Here is a 15839-nt window from a genome sequence, read left to right on the forward strand (position 1 = left end):
GGGAAGGGAAGGGAAGGGAAGGGAAGGGAAGGGAAGGGAAGGGAAGGGAAGGGAAGGGAAGGGAAGGGAAGGGAAGGGAAGGGAAGGGAAGGGAAGGGAAGGGAAGGATGGCTGCTGGGAAAGGAGCAGTAATCCCAAACCGGCTAAATCAGGCCACCTTCCACCACAGCCCAAGGGCTTTCGCCTCCAACATTGAAATGCTAATCTGACTTTGTAAACCCATAAACAAAAACAAAGAGGAAGACACAAGAGGTAAAAAGCCTCCCTGAACTCCATCCCCAAACCCAACCTCCAGCATTCAGGTTCTGTCTGACAGAGCCTGATTTTACCCATAGGAGTGAGTCCCACAAGCTCCGATATCAAAATTGCTGGCAGGCAGCATCTTTACGGTCAGATGCATTCAAATGGCTACTTCCACTACACGCTGGAACATCCTTTGTTTCAGAAATCTCTGAATTTTTACTGCAGCAACAGGCCTGACAGACCTGCTAGCTTTACTTATTGTCCTTTTACAACAGGACACCATCAAATATTAATAATACTAATACCTAACTGGCCTCTGCAGCTGGGCTCCAGCTTGAACTTGTGTGTGCTGTACACACTTTCCCTGCCTTCCCCAAACCCACACTTTTAAGCCCTGTGCCTGCCCACTGGCTCACAAAATAGGAGGAAGCACCTTCCCAGAGACGTCCCTCTGGATGGCTCTGCTGCAGGATGGCTTGGGGGTGTGCAGAAAGGACAACAAAGGTCGGCTTGTGGGGAGAGCAGGTGTGATGGCTTCCCTTGGAAGTGGAGATGCTAAATCTTGGAGGGATCAATAGGGACACATGATCCCAAGGCTCACTGGCTCTTCCCTCTGCTCTTCCTTCAAACCCTGTCAGCATACCCACATCCGTAGGTAAAGAGTCAGCACAGGGGGTCATGTCTCACCAGCGAATGCTCCCTGCCAGAGGGAGCACTGAAACCATCTAATTACCCTGAAAGCTGCCCTTTTGTTTCCCATCCTCCCTGTTTTCTTCAGTCTCCTGACCTGTTTTTGAAGGCATTTCGGGCTGCCTGTCATGTGAAAGCCAGATTTTAAAGACAAAGCAGTGGCTCAAGATATTTATCCCTCTGCTGACTCCAAGGGCACTGCTGCTACAACCAATCTTCAGGGGAAAAGAGGACAGATTCAGTAACACGGGCCAGGGGTAAGGGGAAAGCTGTTCTGCACAACACAGCAATTCCTTACTGGGGTAGCTGAAGCCAACCGTGGTTAACTTAGGCCAGAAGGTCCAAGGGCTCTTCTCTGCCAAGTTTAGCTTTGGATGACAGTGAAATGTGCTTAATTTGACAGTTTCATTTTAACATGTATGGGCAAAGTCTAGAAGGAGACAGTGGCAGCAGCAAGGGAAGAGAGTTGGATTATTATAAGGTAGCTTTCCTTTGCCTCAACCCAGTGCTTAGTACTAAAAATGGATACAAAAAAATTACAGATGCTGACTCTTTACCCTAGCAATGAAATGATCAAACACAGAGTGTCTTCAACATGGTAACAATATTCTCACACAGTATAAAAATTAGCCTTTCACTATAAATTTCAAACTGCCACAGCTCTAGCATTACAGAAGCTGAAAGCTTGGGCAGAACACTGGGGCTAGAAAACACAAGGAAACTTCATTACTCTTTTTACATTTTTTCCAGTCTATAATAAAAGTTATGGCACTGATATGACTTCTGTGTCCTCCTCAAACTATAGGAAATACACCCCTGTAAGCATGTGCAACATGCAATTCCTCGAGCAGACACTGCAGCAGAAGAGAGAAATAGATGGTCAACAAGAAGTTTTAAGTAGTGGAATCCTGCCAAATGCATGGAAACAACCTGGCTTGTCTGGGGCTGTGTGCCTGTGGGGATGGGGAAGAATAATACTTCAAAAAGACGGGAGAACATCTTCTAGTCTCCACTTGACTGTTTCTCCTCAAGTGTATCTCTGTCAAGTGTATCTCTTTACTAAAACTCAGCGTTTCACCAGGTGATACTAAACCACGGGCTGGTTTACAGCACATGCCTTGGCAGCAACTTCCATAAGCCCAGTGCATTCTCTAGGCCTTTTGGAGATTTGTTGATAGAGCATTGCCAGACACACTGAACACACACCAGGTGTGCCAAATGCCAACTAAACTGGAAGGGTACAACAGGGTGTCATCTTCTCCTCTCTTGGTAAGGCTCTTGATTAGAGCACTCTGGCAGTTCAGCACTAGATATTTCATGACCACCACACCCTTCTGCTCACAGTCCCCACATTGGGGAAGTTGCCCTCTCCATTTCACACAAGTGCATCCCAGGCACGCAGGGCAGTGAAGGGTTAATTTAATTAGTTCTGTGTGTGCTCAAAGAATTACAGGCAACTTCATTTAATTATTAAGTAGCCAATCAGGTAATCTCTGTATCTGATTAGCACGCTAATGAAATAATGTCTTCCAGTTCAAAGCTGTCATTCCAATCAGGAGACAGCTCTTCAGCTAGAAGGAAAAGCTGGCCAGGTTTCCATGGGCTCAGAGCTTTGGATTTTGAAGAGGGGATGGGAGCAGGGAGCAGAAATCTTCCCACCTTCCCTCTCCTTGTCTCTGCCTCTGCACAGAACAGTGAGGCTCCCCCTTCCAAATGGGCAGGCACATTGGTTCCAGAGAGGCTCCCTGATGCTCCAGATAAGCATCCTGCATCACCACCATCCCTTGTCCCTTCTCTGGTCCCTCCCAGATGCACAGCAAGACTCCAGTCGACCTGAGTCTGGAGAGCACCAGGCCATTAGTGCATTGCCCAGGCACTGCCAACTGAGAGATCTGCTAAATATGTGGGGCATGGCTCTGCTATGGTCCACATGGGAGAAGAGTCACACAGCAAAGCCATTACAGCACTGAGAGGAAGCCAGAAACCCTCCTCCCTCCCCCATGCCACGCTCTGCTCCTGTGTCATATGCAGTTATTTCCAGCCTGGGGAAAAGTGCAAGGCGGCAGCTGTCACACGAGGCAAGGACTTGCCCCTTTTAAACAGGGATTTCAGGACTAAATGACCCATTACAATTAACACAGCTGCAAGAACTGGGACACTTCCACACAGCCCAAGAGGGGCTTTGGGAGTGGGGGAGGAAAGGAGGAGATAAGCAGAGGGTTAAGATCATACTTCCAAGACCTGGCATGGAGTCTCCTACCCCTCTGCCTTTTAAGTATTAGCTCAGCTGTCCCCTTCCAACTGCTACTGTTCAGACTCAGCCCAGCAAGGCAGGGAAGGCAGGATGTGCAGCCCAGCCCAAGCCTGACACACCACCTCCTACATTGGCCCCTTACTTGCACAACTCCTCCTGCTTAGACCCAGCTCAAACTCCCTTTCTCCAACAGCAGCACCAGCTACTCCTCTGCACCACGGCTGCATTTTGCATAGCTGCACACATGCTAACTTTTAATTAGCCAGCCCAGGTTTATCAGAGGAGCTGCAGCAGGATGTGGTTCAGCACAACCAAACCATCCCAGCATCTATCCGAGCAGCCTGGCAGATGTTGCTGTCCAAGCTCCAGCCTGTGCTTCTCCATCTGTACTTCTGTGTGTCCTCACTGCCAGTTTAAATGCTAACTCAGCTCCAGTTGCCACAGCTGCCAGTGTGTCTTCACATTTCTGAGTGCTAGATCTCCTTCCTGATGATGTTTCCACTCTGCCGGTGCGTTTCCCAGGAAGAGAGCAGAGCCTTCAGGATGCTCAACACCAAAAAGCACAAGTTTTAAGTCACCACTCTGAAAACAAATACTGAGAGAATCACAAGAGGAAACAGAAAAATTGCGAGCAGTCCCCAGCCAGCCCGCTGGCTTTCTATGAGAACACTTAAGTGCTGACACTTTCTGTTGGCCCTTTTTTTCCTGAGTATATCCCATGAACATGAAACAGCGCTGCTGAGAGAGAAGACACATCTCCCTCTCTTCTCTCTGCTGACTACAGCCATTCCAAATGAAGGAAACTGGTTAGATCAAGAAAGGATTGGAGAGCACAATGAAGCATCCACTAATAATCAATCCCTTCACAGCAGCCTTCCTGCCAACTGGCTATGGACTAGGCAATGATTATAAACTGGAGTTGGTACTCCAAGGAAAAACAACACAACATCATATGGCGGTCCATGTTCATCCTTTAATTCTGAAACCAGTCCTGCTTACAAAAAAAGACAAGTCTTTCCAACTGCCTGTCCCGAAAAAAACTCAGCCCTGAAATTCAAAGCTGGGTTCATCCCAGCTTGTGCTTCACTAGTCACGAAAATAAAACCAGTCAAAAAGTGACAAAACTTCCATGATTAAAGTCAGCAGAAAATTCAAAAAAACGCTGAGGAGTTGAGTTTATTGCCTCCCAAGACACTATTGTCACCCCTCTCTTTCTGGCATCCTGCTACCTGAGGATGTGCACACAGGAGAACCTGCCAGGGCAGAGCTGCCCCAACACTCATTAACCAGCACACAGATGCAATTTGAGCCCAACTTAAGCACAAGCGACTGAAGTGGCCACCTGGGGACCTGCATTCCTTGACAGCTCTGCCGCCCTGCACATTCCAGCCCCCTCATCCCCCGGCCCTGAAACTGTGTCAGGGGGGCACAGTGTGACCTGATCTCCACCTTTGATAGCACCAAGCCCTGTCCCATCCCCTCTTGCCACCCTTGTTACAGTCAGGCCAGATGCATCGCCTTCCCCCACCGAAAAGCACAGAGTAAGGATACTGATACACATCCAGGCATGAGAAGGGACATCCTCTCAATGCCATGGCTATTTGCAGATCAGCCATCATCCAAAACTTCCCAAAATGAGAAAGTCCAGGCATTGGGCAGGTCAGATGTTTACTACAGAGAGTAGTTTGTTCCACGAAGGGACTCGCAACACCCTCCCAAATTACACACTGCCCTTTACGGGATGCCACAGCAGCTGGAATCAGCTCTGCTTCTCACATTCCTTAATAAGCACTTCCATCAGAGAGCAGGGTGGATGCAGGGCATCAGCTGCAGTTAGTCATAACCCAGAGCTGGGCTCCCTTTCCCCATGCTCCCAGCACTATCTGCAGTCTAAGAATATCCAGCACCACCCGCCCTGCTGGGGCAGGGGGAGTCAAGTGGTCCGAGCTCCCAGGCATTACAGGTCTCCCTGTTACAGGAGACTTTCACTCTGCCTCCCCCAAGCAGCAGCCTTCAGCGGGGCCCCTCGATAGCTGGTTGAGATCCTACAGATCATGGAAAGATAATCCATTGCACTACTAATGCACTACTGCAGCTGTCCATGGAGAAAATCCCTTTTCAACCAAAAAAACCCCCTCAAGCCCTTTGATCCTCTCCAACACACAATTATCTTAAGGGCAAAATAGTCTTCAGTGCCTCGGCACCTTGTATCGGGCTGAAAGAAAGGAAACCGAGACTGCTATTCCCTGTTTATTCTACATGGCTGCCCTGTCCGACAAGGCAAGCTGCTCCAGCCTCTTCAGCACAGGCAAACAAATCCTGATGGATAGATATCTGCATTGCTGGGTGACCAGAGCCTCAGGGAAACCTTTCTGGAGGTTTGTTTTGCTTTTAAAGAAAAGCCTGAATTTCTAAGGAAGGGTTTTGTGCTATTCTGCTTTTGTGCAGGACTTTCGGCTACAGTGAAGTTTCAACATGATTTCAACTGCATGTTCAGGACTGACTTTGAAAGGAACGATTTACAGGCTCACCATCCAACTTCAGTTTAAAACTTTTTCTAACCAGAATGTTAACTTTTAAAAAAAAAAAAAAAAAAGAAAAAAAGAAATATAGCAAGGCTTGATACAGCCCAAAACCCTTTTAGAGAGGCTGATAAGGGTTCTTCCCCAGGTGCCCTCATGGCTGCATGACCTCTTGTTACCTGTGCAGGCTCACTCCACCTGCTACCCAGGGCTGCACTGCGATAAGCGCTTCTTTCACCAGAAGTGTCAGCTATAAAAAGCCCTTCCCCTCCCCGCTGCCTGTTTCCATTCCTGTGCCATTGCTTCAGTCATGCCGGCACAACCCTTTTGTGGGGCTGTGGAGGGAGCTGGCTGGGGGAACTGCTTCTGGTTAGACATAGCTCACTTTGAAGAAAAAAAGTGTTGCGGTTTTTAATCCGGGTGAGCAGTTTTACTGCCATCCGTGACGGTGGCAGGAGCTGTCATGGGAAGGAGGCTCGAGAATTGATGTCCTCGGTTTCCACCAGACTCTGCTCATGAGTCCACACTAACAACACAGGGAAAATGGCCACGTGATGTCCAACTCTCCGGTGAAAAAATAAGACATGAAAGAAAAAAAAAAGTCCCTTCTCTAATGCCCAGAAATCCTATTGATTTCAGAGGTACAGCACTTTATAAAATGATTTTTAGAAAATCCATCTAAAAATCCCAACAAACCCCTTGTGCGCATTTCTCCATCAACCAACCATTAATAAGTTTTGAATTCTGGACTGACTCAACCTAAAGCAACAGGAGTGCTGGAGCCTTGGACACGCTTTCTTAGAGAGAGTGCTCAGCATACTTGGCCCCTGGAATCATCCCAAACATGTTTACATGCCAGTGCACACATGTGGCCTGGAAGCTGCATGGACACCACGTGATCTTTGCAAGGGGAGGATGCAGAAAGGAGGAGAAGCAAAGAGAAGCACTGAGAAATGCCAGATGCGAGGATGGGCAGAGTTGCTATCTTCCATGTTCAGGTTGGGGACCCTTCCGAAACCACTTCTACTTGCAAGTACATTTGTAGTTTGCATTTGAAAATGCGTTTCACTGTTACAGAGACTCCTTAATGCTACTTATTCAGGGGACATGAAGAAACTTATGTGGTGGGCCAATAAGGGTTAGGCCTAAGTGAGGTCTCAAAATAACACAGGAAAGCACGGAAGGGGTCTTTTTCCTCGCTTATTTTTCAGTATTTAAACCTTCCCAGCACACCAGAAGAGGGAGCCTTTGACTCCTCTCCCATGCTCATCATTTGTTTTATATTAGCAACAATGACAAGCTCTATTAAGAGTCAAGCTCTTTAAGTGAACTCTCACCCTTTACCTCCTAAAACAAACAAAAAAACCCAAGCAAGGAAAAAAAAAAAAAAGCCTCCAACCACAACCCTCTTTGCCTTGTGTAATGGATATATAAGCATTTTTGCTGCCACACAACTCCCTACATACAGGGCTCACCAGAAAGGAGAATACCAGCTCTGCCTTCCAACCCTTCAGCCGTACAAAGCTCCAGCCCCTTTACAGCAGGCTTAGCTGGAAAGAAAGAGCCAAAGAATTAATGGCTTCACCAACGAGGAGGAAAAAGACCCTCCAGAGCTCCTTTTACATCACCAGCCCCAGCAACCAGAACTAAACTAAGGCTAGAGTTTCAAGAGCCACAGCGGATTGACCTGGCAGCTTTGCAGCCATCAAGAGCAGGAGGTCCCGCTCCCACCACGGAACTACAACCCCCGCAAAAGCCCGGCCAGGACCCAGGGAGCAGCTGGGATGGTGCCAGGGAAGGGGCAAACCACAGAGTCAGAAGCGTGGCTGAGGCGAGGGCTTGAAAGGGAGCGAGATATTCTTTCTGGCAGCCAAGATGCTTCTGGCAGCCGGCAGCCCCCAAGAGCAAAGCTTTGGGTTTCACTGCCCCTCAGCAGCGCATGTGCCCTCCTTCCCACCAGGCAGAACATGCCAGATTGACCACACTGATGTAAAAACCAACAAAGACAACCCCCTCCACTGCTGAATTAAGGTACATTAATATAGGGAGGAGCTGAACCAGTGTAAGTGCATCTAGGGTGAAGAGCTTGCACTGTTTTAAATAAGACCAGTCCCAAAACTGGTGGCCTGGCCTGGGGTAGGGGTCCCTGAGGACCATTATGCCTCTCATGTTTCAAACAACTTGGCATAAACTTTACATATTGCCTTCTCCAGCCAGCCCTCAGCAGTCCTACCCCGGATAAGACCAGCAGCTTTACTTTTTTAGTGGAAAGCTCGTGTTTTAGCTAAGCATTTACAGGATATAAAGAGTTGGTCAGGAAGTTGAGCCAGCTCTGAAAGGAGTTGCCACACTGGGCTGCAAGACCACCTCTGAGCAAAGACCTTGACTGCCATCAGCACAGAGTCGAGTTATTCCCCCACCTCTTGTAAAGGCAGTCTATAAAGCCCCCCCAAAAAGCAGAAAAATGAGTGTTCTGGCAGTAAGCGAACTGCACTAGCACCACTTTTCCCCATCAGCTGTTTTCTGTTCCTCACACAAAAGGCTGCAAACCCCTCCTAATTGCAGGAGCCTTCCACCTAACAGACCCTGCTCTCGAGGCCCTCCTCCCCAGGAACTGGGGGAGAACTGGGGCACAATAGGAAGGAGACCGGCTAAAGGGAATAGATCTGTTAAATTAACGCATTTTCTGTCAACCAAATCAGCTGCCCCTAGTGCTATTGTTGGTGAAACAATGGAGACCCCAGGAATGGGCACCCATTAAAAGGAACAAGCCTGCTGAAAGGATACACTCTGAGGCACAGCCTTGTGTGTTTAACAGGATTCTCTACTGTAAGGAAGGAGGAATCACTAGGCTGCATTGTTCCCACCACCACAGCAGATGCTGTTGCTTCTGGTAACGAGGAGGGGGGGAAAAAATTAAAAAAAAAAAAAATCATACCTACCTACGATAAGGTTTACACGATAAACTTTTAATTCGGGAATTTTAACTCTTTGGCTGTTGTCATTTCTACCTACAGCCCTTTTCTTGAGGAGATTTTTGCCTGAAAGAAGTCTATGAAAGCATCGATTGCCATTACAAAAGTTAATTCTTCACCCTTCATGCAGGCACTTAACAGATGCCAGGGGCAGAATGGCACAGCTCTGCCGGCATTATGCGCGGGAGAGAAAGACCGCAGTTAAGCAGGTCTACACATAAAGCTGCAACACTTTAAAAGGTGTTACTTCTAGCTAGTTCGGTTACAGCAAATTCCTAAAGTAACAAACTTCTGAGTCCTAATTAAGATGCGCTATGCAGAAGTTTAAATCGTCTGATTGAATTGGCACAGGTTTGTGGTACTCGGATCTTCTTGAACAAAGCAAACTGCGAAGTCATATTTAAGCTCCTACACAAAACATTATTTTTTTCCTGGTGGGGAAAGACTTGCACATGATTATCTCAAATCTGTTTCTAAATACATTCAGATTAAACGGTTAAACTTGTGGGTGCACAAACATTTCAGTTAACACCAGGCATGAATTTCAGTGTCAGCTGTGCTAGCAGAAGAATTGCTTATACCAACATCACAAAATCTGTAACATCAACCCCCATGTGCTCCATCCAAATCCCTGAAATTCTTATCGTATTCCTCTTTCTCTTCTGCCTTCGACTGCTACAGTCTTACCCCAACTCCCCTGTCACCTAACTCAGATCCATTCGAAATGCTGCTGTCAAAATAACCTTCCTTATCCATTGTTCAGACACCCCTCGGCTTCGTGCAGTCACTTCTTGTTTCTTTTCATAGGCTTAAGATAACGTTTTAACTCATATATCAGCCTCCTGAACTACCTATTCCTTTTTTTCCCCCCCCTTTGCATCCAATTACACTAGAGTATCATTATGTAAAATGTAAACACTTGTTTAAAAGTTTAAGATCTACAGTTGGGAAAGATGTGACTTGCATTTGAAATGGAAACTGATACAATGCTTCCCAATTTGCAGACCACTTGAAACAACAGCTCTGAGAAGTATCTCCCTGCCTCACCCCTCCATTAATCTCAATGAACTCTAGAGCCCAACACTGACATGTAGAGTGTTAATGATTCTATTATGAACAGAATAACTAAGGCAGCAAAAGTGAAGACCAGGCAAGTAAGAACTGGTGCTGGAACAGAAATGGAGAGCGGGATGGGGCACTGAAGCAACTAAAACAAACAGTGGATGGGACAGGTAGAAAGAACAATAAAACCAGTGTTAACTCCCCTGTTTTCTTTGTTTTTAAGCTTGATTTTCAGACAACAAACACCCAGTTCACAGCCTCTACTCTGATGAAGCTGATGCTGCCCAGGGGAAGCAGAGCCATTACAGAGTGACTGTGGTATAAAAGCCAAATTCACACAGCAGTCCATAAACAGGTCTCTCCACATAACGGGACCAACACTTTTTTTTCAGTATGTTTGAATTCCACTAATTTTTTCCAACCCTGTCTACTCTCTGTAAAGCACCTCTCCCTGCACTGCCAATTACTGTACCTTTCCTCAATTTGTTTTTCCTAAAGCAAGGTGCATCACATGAGAGTGAAGTTTTAGCCAGCAGATCTATTGTTCACTGTTGTTTCAAGACAGTCACTATCCACTCCCTTCCATTTTAATGTTGACTACCATTAACAGGAAAATGGCAAGAGGGCTGGACATCCCAATGCCTGAACTATTCTACTGAAAAAGCGTTTAAACAACTCAGAATTACCCCAAAGGAACAGAGCCGACCTGCATGAATTCACCAACATTTTCATCAGCTTGCACCACCTACTTGTCGCATGGATCTTAATTAAATTCCTCTGATCAGAAACTACCTGACCATCTCAACTATCACAGAACAGGATGAGGCACCAATAGACATTACACATGGGTACTGTACCACACTGTCTGTGCAATTAACCCCATACAAACCACTGACAGAACAGGAAGGTTGTGCCATTTTGGTGTCACAGATCACATAGGACACACCCAAAGGGCAGAGCAAGGGGCTCCACTAAGAATTTTCAGCAGGACCTAACATGACAGGACAGTGGAGGTCAAAGTATATTTGGCCATCCTGTCCTCACTAGGAAACATTTTTTCAAAGTATTAAAATTCTAACACTCTGTTTAACACATCGATTTTTTTTTCTTTTAAAGCTGTATCTGGTTTGCACAGATAGAAGAAAGCCTGTTCTTTGCTCTCTCCTTCTCCACCTCTCTCTCTCTCTGCACTCTTCCTCCTCTTGGGGGACCCGAGGGAGCAGTTTCTAACAGCCACATAATATTCCTGACAGAAAGAGCCTGTTCAAGAACCGACATGGTAGATACCACACTACAGGAGGAAAAAGGTGGGCAAGAGCAGCAGTGCCCTGCCTGTGGGTGGGAGGAATGTACCTAAAGGCAGAGCCAGAGCCTGAAGTGCCAGGAAGGGGCAAGAGGCAAGGAAAAGCATCTTAAAGCCACAGTGAAGTTAACAGCAGAGGCAATTTGCCCAAAGGCGCTTTTAAAAACCACAGGAAAAGATTTATGTTTTCCCTGTGTAATGTGGCTTTTCCCCCTTTTCCAAATAAACTAAGTTAACAACAATGTTTTGACTATTTTCAAGCACGTTCTGGAAAGTCACCTCCCCTCGACCTACCCAGACAGAAGTTCCTAAATGTTTGAGTCCACAGCTCCTGAGAGCACATGCCAAAGAGCTGGGTGGCCACGCCACACTGGCTCCTGTCCAGTGTTTTCAAGTTGTGCTGAAATACAGTTGAAAACGTTAAATATTCTCCTAATATTTTTGATACAAACAATCCCTACAGCTGTCGGGAGGATATTTCAGTTGCAGAGGGGAGGGCACGTGGCCAGGAGACACTTTGTCACGAGAGGTGTCCCATATTAGAGTCCAGTCTTGAAGAGGGAAACAAATCATTCCCTATCATCACCTGCACTAACTTGACTGTGGAAAGCGTCCTTTCTGTCCATCAAGGAAATGACTACCGAAAAAAAATGACATAACCCACACAGCCTCACCTTCTCCCACTGGAGTGCTGTTAGAGCAGATAAGGACAAACACATTTGATACAGAATTTTTTTGATGCAGGGAGGTTGGATCAGATGACCTGCTGTGGTCCCTTGCAACCTTACCCATTTTGTTATTATGTGATTTTACAAACCACCAAGAAATGCACCACAGCAACCAAGCCAACACAACTAAAACCCCACTTCTGAAGTGGCATGAAAGTTCTGTACAGCAGATGGCTGACAAGGCAGCCATTTAAAAGGGGAGGAGGGGGAAAAAAAAAAAAATCTCACCCCAGAAGGCAGAAGTGCTCTCTGGCATCCTCAGATCCATGTAAAAACACGGCATGAAGCCGAACACGTCCCGAAGCACCCGCTCCTGTCCCACTGAACTTTTGACCTGCTGGCGGTAGCTGAACCCCTCCTGAGCCCATCGCCGGGTGATGCTGCAGCAGAAATTTGAAAAGAGGAGCCCTGCGCCTCGTCAGGCGCCTGCATCTGCCAGAGCCAGCATGAGGGCCAGCTGTGCCCACCCCCTCCCGAACAATGCCCAGGGTCCGGCCTGATGGATGCGCTGCTTTCTCTTTGGACACCCCTTCCCTGTAGTCTGTGGCTATGCAATGGTCCAGCAAAAAGAAAAAACAAAACATCTGCTTCCCAGGTTTCTGCCATCCAGCTGCAGACGGCAGCCCTGCACCTGGAAGCTTCACTTTCTTCTGCGCCAATAAGTAGAGGGTGAAGGGTTTGAATTTGGAAAGGGAGGGGGAAAAAAAGAAAAAGAGCTCCATGCTGCCTCTCTGTACTACCAAAGACCCCAAACTTCTCAAATACCATCAGCAAATCTGCTCAGCATGGGAGGGATGGGTCCAGATGGCCTATCATTACAGAGCCTTCCAGCTAGCTATGGACAGACCCACCAGAAGAAAAAAAAGAACGGGGTGGGGAAAGGAGAAAAAAAATAGCTACACCTTTAAAAAACAAACAAACAAACAAACAAACCCAAAACAACAGAACACCATATCAGAACACAAACATATCGGAAGATCAGTTTCTTTCCGGTTTGGGGACTGCAGAGACTGTAGCAGGGTAACCTTAACCTCACCTGCCTGCTGAAATCAGAGGGAGGGTGAGACCAGGGGATATTTGTTTTAATCAGAATTAAGGCTTGTCTAAAACTTTTGCTTTTCATAATGATGTTGTAAGAGTTTAGCACCAAACTCCCCACTGGAGAGGCACTGGTATCAGAAAAATGGAAAAAAAAGCCACTAGCCAGGATTTAAGTTCAGAGGAACTCAGACCTCCTAGGAAGAAGAGAACGTCCTCCAAGAAGAGCCAGCTGCATCCAGAGTGAGGCCATCCCTCAGAGATACTGGGCAGAGTTGGACAAACTTCAGCTGTGAAGCTTGAGGACTTTGAGCATGACCATCCTCCAGCTGAAACCCTCTGAGCCCAAGATCTCCATTTCTCCTTCCACGTACACAGATTCACTCAGAGCACCTGTTTTATTCTGCATCCAAATGGACTGGAGCAGTCACCCCTGGGTTACCCATGAGGGACAGTAACTTTTGAGGGAAGAGGCACTCACTTCTCAGACTGCTGGTGTTCAGCCACAAGCACACCTCCCCACAATAACCAAAGCTATAGCAAGAAAATATCACTTGCAGATGAGCACAGTTTTAATTTTTGATGGCTGTCTAGTGTTTTATTTCCTCTGACTATGTGCCTCGAGTCTCCCCAAGTCCCTAGAAAAACAGCCACCTCCATTTTATTCAGACACCCCTGAAACTCAAAGCACACCTCAGATGTAGCAGTGAGACAGCCAGAAGGGGCACTGGCATTATTAAGTCCAAAACCGTGGGAGAAGCCTTCTTTATGCAACCAAATAAAAAAAAATATCAGAGCGGCACTCTTAGAAAAAAGTGTAAGTTCCATCGCTGGCCACTGGCTTCACACTGTGAACTGTCTGAGCAAGCTCTTTGTGCAAATCCGTTCTCAGATAGCCCTGAAACCAGTGATGAGACTGGAACGACTACAGCAGGCAAGACCTGGTAACAAGATGGTGAGCTTCAAGGAACAGCAACTTTTGAAACTGCTTGTGCTGGCTGCTCACACTGTGCCGGGGAAGGAGATTTACTCCACGTGCCTGAAGATGCAGAGTTCTGACAGCCGCATCCGTCCTCTCGCAGCATCCCGATTTTAACCGCAATTTCCACCGTCCCTCGGACAAATGCCATTCTTTAAAACCCGTTTCTGCCAAGCGCTGCAGGCCATCCACGCGCAGGGAGTTTTTTGGCGACGTTTTCGGTGTGCTGCTTCTCCTCTGCAACACCCCCGGCAACAACCCGCTCGCACTCCTCCTCCTCCTCCCGGGCATCCCCCCAAAAAAAGCAAGTTAATTTGTTCCGAGTGATGATGTTAACTCCCCCAGCCTAAGCGTGCTCCGGGAACCAAAGGGGAGCCCACATTTACTTCATTTGTGAAGCAAGCCAGATGCTAATTGCCTCCAAAGGTGAAAGGCTAGTGCCTTGGCCCTTTTATCATTGTAAATTCAGGTTCCTTCAAGACTTTGCGCTGCTGGGCCCGGAGAGCCTCCCCCCTTTAATGGTTTGGCATCAATAGGAGGGGGAGGGGAGTTCCCTTTCGCAAGAAGTTGCATCATTGAGAGACCTTATCCCCTTTCAAGATTTCGTACCGCATAAGGGATTCCCCCTCTTCAGAAATTCACATCCTGCTCGAGGAGTTTTGCTCTTTAGGGCTTCGCGCATCCCATAGAACTTTTAAGCATCTCTGGAATTTGCATTCACGGGGCAATTACTGCCTTTAAAAAACACACGCCACCACGTTATTCACCCGGTTTATTGCCAACGCGCTGGCAAGAATAGCTTTTCACAGCAAGCACAAAAGATTTCCTACCAGGACACACTTTGCTTGTAACATTTGCGGCCAGCGCACAAAATATTTACGGGACGCTAACTGCGCGCATACGAAAATAAGAATCAAAATAAAATAAACAAATAATAATAATAAAAAAAAAACGACCCGCACAGGAAAGTTACAGAGGAAAACGGGTAAGAAGGGCACGAAAGCCGAGCGCGTTCCGTTCCCTCCGTGGGGGACAGGGGCGGTGGTGAAGGCACCGCCGCTTCCCCCGAGGCTCCGCGGAGCCGCACAATGAGCGGAGCCCCGCGGAGCCCTCCGGCCTCGCCGGGATGCGGGAGAAAGGCTCGGCGCGACCCTCCGCGCCCCCCACCCCGCGCCGGCACCGGCTAGGTGGGGACCGACACCCCCCTCCCCCTTCCCCCCAACAAAAGGGGCCGACTCGTGCACGGGCGGAGCGGCGCCGGGGAATCCCCCCAACAACAGCCGCCGGTACCCCCGGGAGAGGTGGGGGGTCACCGGGCCGGGCCCGCCCCTCGCCGCCACCATTTTGGGCACGGGGGACCCGTGGCCGGCTCCGTCCCCCCGCCACCTTTGTGTGCGGACACCGGCCCGGCCGAACAATGCGGCCCGGCCCCGCTCCGCCCGCGGCCGCCCCCGCCGTGCGCCCCGCAGCCCCCGGACCCGGAGGGCTCCCGCCCCGGGACGGCCGCGCCGAAAGTTTGCGGGCGCTCCCGGGAGCGACGGGGAAGTTGCCGGGTCCGCCGGGAGCGGAGCGGAGACCCCCGCGCTGCACCGCGCCGGGACCCAGCGGCTCGCCGGGGCCACGGGAGCGCCCCCCGCCCCACGGGCGGGACCGGGGAGCGGCGTGCGGGACCCGCCGGGCGGCGGGGGAGCGGACACGGCGGGACGGGGAGCGGCGCCCGCGGGGGGCTCTCACCTCGATCTCGAAGTCGGGCAGGCGGAAGGCGGTGCGGAAGAGCGAGCAAAAGTGCGCGATGGCCGGGACTTCCCACCAGGAGCGGAGCTCGTCCAGCGCCACCGCCGCCGCCTCGGGGCCGCCGGTGCCGGCTACGCTGCCGCCGCCGCCGCCGCCGCAGCCGCCGTCCTCCTCCGGGCACATCTCCCGCGGCCGCCGTCCAGCCCGCTCGGTCGCTGCCTCCCCTCACTCCGCGGGCGGCTGCGTGTGGCGGTGCCGCCGCTCGGCGCTGCGGCTCCGCCCGCCCCCCGGCGCCACACGCCGCTCAGCGG

General features: G+C 49.2%; 1 protein-coding gene across 1 annotated transcript in view; it reads right to left on the reverse strand.

Annotated features, from left to right (window-relative positions):
• LOC113956954 (cat eye syndrome critical region protein 2) overlaps positions 1-15637 on the reverse strand; it is a 97182-nt gene extending 81545 nt beyond the window's left edge. Inside the window, 1 exon segment of the mRNA XM_027664043.1 lies at positions 15529-15637. The gene's annotated coding sequence lies outside the window, so the exon portion shown is untranslated.
• Between the last annotated feature and the right edge of the window lie 202 nt (positions 15638-15839).

This window comes from Corapipo altera, unplaced genomic scaffold (assembly GCF_003945725.1).
Source record: "Corapipo altera isolate COAL_440 unplaced genomic scaffold, ASM394572v1 1, whole genome shotgun sequence".
Classification (NCBI taxonomy): domain Eukaryota; kingdom Metazoa; phylum Chordata; class Aves; order Passeriformes; family Pipridae; genus Corapipo; species Corapipo altera.